We start from the raw sequence: 6,592 nt of genomic DNA, 5'->3' as shown, positions 1-6,592 counted from the left end.
CCTTCTCTTCAAGAAACTCCTAGAAGTTGCCGCCCCTAGCTCCCTTTGGGCTGCTATTTGGGCTACAACTTAGCTTGCTTTTGAGCTCATGTGGGCTACACTCTAGGCTGTTATTTGGGCTAAAAATGGGCCTTCCTTGCTGGGCCGAATTCTCCTCATAGCTAGGCTTCTTCCCTTGGATTTTCCAAAGAGTTTCACTTGCTCTTCTTGGGCCGAATGAAATTCTCTTGCTCTCATGGCTGGGCCGGGCTGAACTTGATCTTTTTGGGTTTTCTTTTCTTGCTTTTGCCTTCTTTTTGTTGATTTGGCTCCCCCTGAAATCTTTCTTGCAATCAAGCTAAAATAAGGCAAAAATTAATTAAACCGGCATAAAAATCCATGCAAAAACCTCATAAAATATAGATAAATTGTAAGTTCATCAAATACCCCCACACTTAAGCTTTTGCTTGTCCTCAAGCAAAGACATCAGCCATAAACTTAACATTCCCCCCTTCTGTTCTCACCATTTACCTGGTGAACTTTTTAAGATAGAAATGCATTGAGTAGTCGGGGAACTTTTGTAAGTGCTCAACTCTTATTCTTGTAAATTACCATTTAAGATATGTATCAGATCCGAGGAAAGGAGAATATGAATTTCATCATAGTCTAGCCTTCACTCCTAATTCATATATAAATCAGCTCCTTAATTGTCAAGGTTAATAATCAAATTTCACTAAGTTTCACATCTGTAACTAAATCTCAATGAGAGTTCAACTTTAGAGTGCCCCTTTGAACCTCGGTTGTCACCACAATTACTTATTTCTAAGGGTGAGTGCATTTTATGCTCCATCTCACCTTTTTTTTTTTTTTTTTTTTTTTTTTTTTTTTTTTTTTTTTTCTTTTTTTGCATTTTTTTCTTTTTTTCGGTGTGAGTGCATTTTATGCTCCATCTCTTTTCTCTCTCTGCTTTTTTTTTTTTTTTTTTTTTTTTTTTTTTTTTTTTTTTTTTTTTTTTTTTTTTTCGGTGTGAGTGCATTTTATGCTCCATCTCACACTTTGGTCTCTTTTTTTTTTTTTTTTTTTTTTTTTTTTTTTTTTTTGGTGTGAGTGCATCTTATGCTCCATCTCACACTGGTCACTTACTTGAGGTAGGTAAATAGGACTCATGTTCTAAGCTGCTAGTTTTACTATTCAGCTCAAAATAGCGGAGTCAATTTGGGCTTTTGTCCTTCTTTGCAATTATTGAACCTCAAGAATTAGCACTTCAGATGTGCACTAGCTCTCTTGACCATTAACAATGAAATCAAGGGCTTCCATACACATGAAGGAAGTTAGGGCTAGTCATGCTGAAAGGCATATTCAGCTCCCCTTTTCTCATGCATATATCAAATTGGGTCATTCACAAGAATAAAAACTTAACAAGTACATCAGTCTCCCTCAACTCATTGAATTCCTTCTTAAAAAAATCATCAAATAAATAGTAATGAACTTGAGGGGTTCCAGTTTTTTTTTTTTTTTTTTTGGTTATGTCATTGCCTGCATATGTGTGTTGGGGTGCATGAGGTGCATGGTTTCAGCCCCCATACCCTAGCCTCGGGCTCACTCCCCCACACTTAAGATGAACATTGTCCTCAATGTTCGTAGTGTTAGGCAGTAACAATAAAACTAGCAAGAGCATCATCAAGTAATAGGAGGTATTTAGAGGACTTCCCTGAAGATCATTCTTAAATTCTGCAATATGTTGTCGGTGGAAAACTTCTTCTGCTAGAAATCACTTGCAAACTAGAAGAGGAGATCAGTATCTTTATTCAATTAAATTCTAAGAAAAACTAACTAAACTTAAATGCTATGAAAAATAAAAACAAAAAGCAAGTAAGACAGTTTATGACTAAGTATCTGAATTGGGAATTCTCCCAACAGCCTCTTGTTCCCTTGGGTTTACCATGGTGTTACTAGGTAAGGTACCCGGAGCCCTTTCTGAAATCATCTGTGCCAGCTGCCCAACCTGAGTTTCCAAGTTCCTTATCGATGTTTCATTTTTCTGAAATCTATTTTCCGCACTAGCTATGAACTTGGTCATCAGCTCCTCCAAGTTAGATTTCGGTTCCGGCTGATAGAAGTTTTGGTGGAAAGGCTTAGGTGCATGCTGATTCAGGTGGCCTCTCCATCCGGGGTTATGGGCATGATGGTACTGATTTCCTGGCTGTCTTGTAAAGTTGCCAACAAAGTCTACTTGTTCTGTGGACTGAAAAGTCTGACTGCCAACTTGGAATTCAGTGCTATCATGGCCTCCCCCACACTTATCATACTGTATATGCATAGCTGCCATCTGCATCTCATCAAATTTTTTGCTAAGTGCTCCTATTTGTGCAGAGAGAGCTGTGTATGTATCCACATTATGAAGGCCATGCTGCTTTCTAACTGGTGTCCTTTCTGAATGCCATTGGTAGTTATTGGCTGCCATCTCCTCGATGAGTGCATGGGCAACCTCGGGAGTCTTATTGTTTATGGAGCCCCCAGCTGCTGCATCTAAGATGGTCTTGTTTGAATCGGTCAGACCATTATAAAATGTTTGCACCTGCAGCCAAATCGGAAGGCCATGGTGAGGAACCCTCCTTAGTAGCTCCTTGTAACGTTCCCAGGACTCATAGAGAGATTCCCCCTCTTGCTGGAAAAAAGTAGTGATGTCATTCCTCATTTTAGCAGTTTTAGAAGGGGGAAAATATTTAGAGAGAAAACGGCTGGCCATTTCGTCCCATGTGGCTATAGATCCTGCCGGTAATGAGTTCAACCAAGCTTTGGCTTTATCCTTCAAAGAAAATGGGAATAACCTCAGCCGGATGGCATCATCACTTACCCCATTGTGTTTGAAGGTGTCACAGATTTCCAAGAAGTTAGCAATATGGGCATTCGGATCCTCATGGGCCATACCACAAAACTGAACCGTATTTTGTATCATTTGGATTATGGCCGGTTTAATTTCGAAGTTATTGGCAGCAATAGTTGGCCTGATAATGCTGGAGACAGTCCCGGTGAGGGTAGGCTTGGCATAATCCATCATAGTTCTTTGTTCAGCCATTTCTTGTGCTTCTTGTCTGACTTGCTTAGCAGCTCTCAAACGGACACGGAGAGTCCGTTCAATCTCCGGGTCGTAAAGGATCTCTTCCAGTTCAGGTCTGCTTGTCATAAACTGTAAAGGTCAAAGCAATAAAAAGGCCAATATTCACAAAAGAAAATAAATAACTAATCCTATTACAACTGAAAATGTAAAGTGAAGTATTGGAATATACAAACCTACATCCTAAAATAAATAAATGCAGCTAACTAAAAGCATATCAACATTTTATTCAATATACAGAATTCAGTAGCAATTTACAAACAGGTCTGAATTCAGTAATCTCTGAGTAGAACAACAGTTTACAAATTCCTCTTCTTTATATTGCTGAAATCAGGGACGGGATTTAATTACACAGATCTAAACTGCTGAGAGCTGAAATCTCAGTAGCTACTGAGAACAGTAATATACAGTTATGAAATCTTAGCAGCTACTGAGGACAGCCAAGTGCGGATCAGCAGTGATTGTGTTCAGGTCTGAGTTTCATATTAAAAGGCTCTTCTGTGCTACTGAAGGTCAATACACTAAACTGAAGTCAATGTACAAAGGATTGATAGCAATTCAGACATCAGTTCTACACAAAATTGAGATCAGCTCTGAAATCTCAGAAGCCACTGAGAACAACAATAAATATAATAGCAGCTGCTGATAACAGTACAGTTGTGCTCAGGTCTGATTTCCATATTGGAAGGCTACTAAATATCAGATCTGAGCCCACTGTTTTGATGAGCTATGCATCACCAAACACCAGATGGAGTAGCCATACTAAAACTGAGCAATTCAGCAGGATAACCTACTGATATTAGCAATGAAACATGCTGTATACAGATCTGCACAAAACCGAAATCAATCAGTAGAAAAAAATAATCTGAAATCAGACCTGTATTCACCATGGTGTGGATGCTGGGATCTTATTTTCTTTTTCTTTTCTTTTTCTATTTTTCTTTTCTTTCTTTTCCTTTTTTTTTTTTTTTTTTTTTTAAAGGAAGAAAACTAAAACAAAATACAGCAATGCAACCAAAATCTTTTTGGATGAGTGCAGGTCTGATTGATGAATGCAATTCAGATCTGAACTCATTTTGAGATTTATTTATTTATTTATTATATTTATTTGTATTTTTTTTTTTAGAACCAAAAGAAGAAGAGAAATTTGATTTGCATAAGCTACATTAAAACTGAAACTAAGGATGGAACAATCAAGTATCAAGAGAAGAAACATGGCTCCATCAATGTAGCCCTTGATGGAGTATACACTTATTGGAATGTAGTACACACGGCTGCACACACCCATTCAGATCTGTTAGACTTTCTATTCATGCACAGCTGAAATCAGAGCTATCTATCTTGAAAAAAAAAATTTCAAAGATCTGCCTAGGACAATTCACAATGCCAATTTAGTAATGTTAATTGTAATACAAACCTGTTCAAAACCTGCCCTGGTTCAGTCTTGCTGTAGCAGGTCTGCTATAGTAGCCCTGCTATAGGTCTGAACTCTAATAGAAAAATGGTGTGGAAGTGCCACTTTTCATGAAATCTCTTGAGGCATAAAAAAATTCTCAGATTAAATATACTTTTCTTCAACCAAATCAGCTTAGATAGATCGGAGTACAAGTTATTTAATACAGCAAAGTATGCCCTGTATCCTGCTCTGTTCACAACCCCAGTTCAGATCTAGGTGGTTGCAGATCCGAATTTCTTCAACCATGACTATCCAATTGTTTTTGGGAGATAGCAGATTTTTTGTAGGGTGTATTGGGGTGACGATAACCCCCAATTATCCTTTAAATTTACATCAGTTCAGGTCTGAGTTCAAGAGAACTCAGATCTGAACTGTTGCAGATCTGCTACAGCAGAACTCAGATCTGAACTCAGATCTGAGTTCTGATCCGAATCCTTGGTTTCCATGGTTCTTTCTCTCTCTCTTTTTTTTTTTCACTATCTAAATATATATATTTTTTTTTCTTTTTGCAATGAAAGAAAAGAATAATAAAGGGCTGAGAACAGATTTTTTTTTTTCTGAGTATTGCAGTTCTGCTATAGCAGAGTTCAGGTCTGAACTCAAGTCTGAGTTCGGATCTGAAATCTCAATTGCCTTACCTTCAGTTATTGCTACCAAATTGTTTTTGGGGAATAGCAGAAGTGCCCTAGGGTGAATTGGGGTGGTGATGACACCCAATTCCCCTCAAAATTTCATCAGTTCAGGTCTGAGTTCAGAGGAACTCAGATCTGAACTGTTGCAGATCTGCAATAGCAGAATTCAGATCTGAACTCAGATCTGAGTTCTGATCCGAATTCTCAATTGCTCCTCTGGTTGTTCAAAAGATCTCCCTTTTTTTTTTTTCATTTTATATATATATATTTTTTTTTTTTTGTAATGGAAAAAGAAATAAAATTCTGAAACACAAGCAATTCTTTTCGGCTGAGTGCTGCAGATCTGAAATCTGCTGATCTGAGTGCCGAATGCAACTCAGATCTGCAACACTCATGTTTATGTGAATTTTTTTTTTTTTTTTTCTTTTTGAAGGGAACAACATCAAGATTGAATAGAAATCAAATATGCCTTTATTAAAATGAAACTGAAACCAGAAAAAGAAAGTAATCTACTTAAGAAAGAAGAAACATAACTACAGTAGTACAGCAGTTGCAGTCCAAGCTGAAATGAAAAAGTTAGCAAATTAACCCAACTATGAATGCAATGCTGAATGAGATCAGATTAAGAATGCTCAATGTTTCCTAATATTGCTTCTCTAAATCCCCGGCAACGGCGCCAAAAACTTGATGTGTGGCTCATTGTGACACTAGCAAGTGCACTAGCCGTTCAAGTAATAAAGTAGTGAGTGAAGTATCGTTCCCACGAGGATTTAGGAAACAATTACCAATACTAAATTGAACATTTCTTATCTGATCAACAAACAAAACTCTAATGAAAGCTAAGAAATCCTAAATTAAAATCTATCTAAATCATTGGTCCAATTGCCTTCAATTCAGGTTAGAAGAGTAAGCAGTAAATGTCAATCTCAGAATTCAGCAATCTATCAATTTGGATCATTCGAATGAATCATGATTGAGCCTTGGTTTGGTGAAACCCCAAGGTCATGAACAGCCTCTCTCAAGCGCATGTTCATCCTATGCATGAGTGACGGTTCTTCTATCTCTAGCAAGAATCTAATCCCCATGCATGCATTTCTTCAAACACTTCTAAGGCATCAATTCAAATCTGAATTGATCACCAACTGAATTGTGCAAGTTATCTCTAACCTTGCACTCAATTCAGTTCTTGAATAGTAGATCTGAATTCCTAGAGTCTCTCTCAAGCACTCTAGGAATTCCAAGCTGTAGATTAATTCGCCCAATCTGAAATTTGCAGATCTGAATTCTCTTTCAAGCAATTCAGATCTTGCAATCTCAGATCTGAGAATTCAGATCTGAGTTTTGAAGGTTAGTTGGCCGAATTGATCTGCAATCACACCCTTATTCAAGAAACTTCAAGTACAATGC

At 37.5% G+C, this 6,592-nt stretch overlaps 1 non-coding gene across 1 annotated transcript; it reads left to right on the top strand.

The window, feature by feature from the left end:
• Window positions 1-2,573: 2,573 nt before the first annotated feature.
• On the top strand, window positions 2,574-2,680 carry LOC148843113 (small nucleolar RNA R71). Its single transcript, XR_016103955.1, has one exon. It is a non-coding gene; the product is annotated as a small nucleolar RNA R71 (small nucleolar RNA).
• The last annotated feature ends 3,912 nt before the right edge of the window (window positions 2,681-6,592 follow it).

The sequence above is a fragment of the Nelumbo lutea genome, chromosome 8 (assembly GCF_056320005.1).
Source record: "Nelumbo lutea isolate HS-2025 chromosome 8, American lotus-T2T, whole genome shotgun sequence".
Taxonomy (NCBI): domain Eukaryota; kingdom Viridiplantae; phylum Streptophyta; class Magnoliopsida; order Proteales; family Nelumbonaceae; genus Nelumbo; species Nelumbo lutea.
This window is presented reverse-complemented; position numbering and strand designations above follow the sequence as displayed.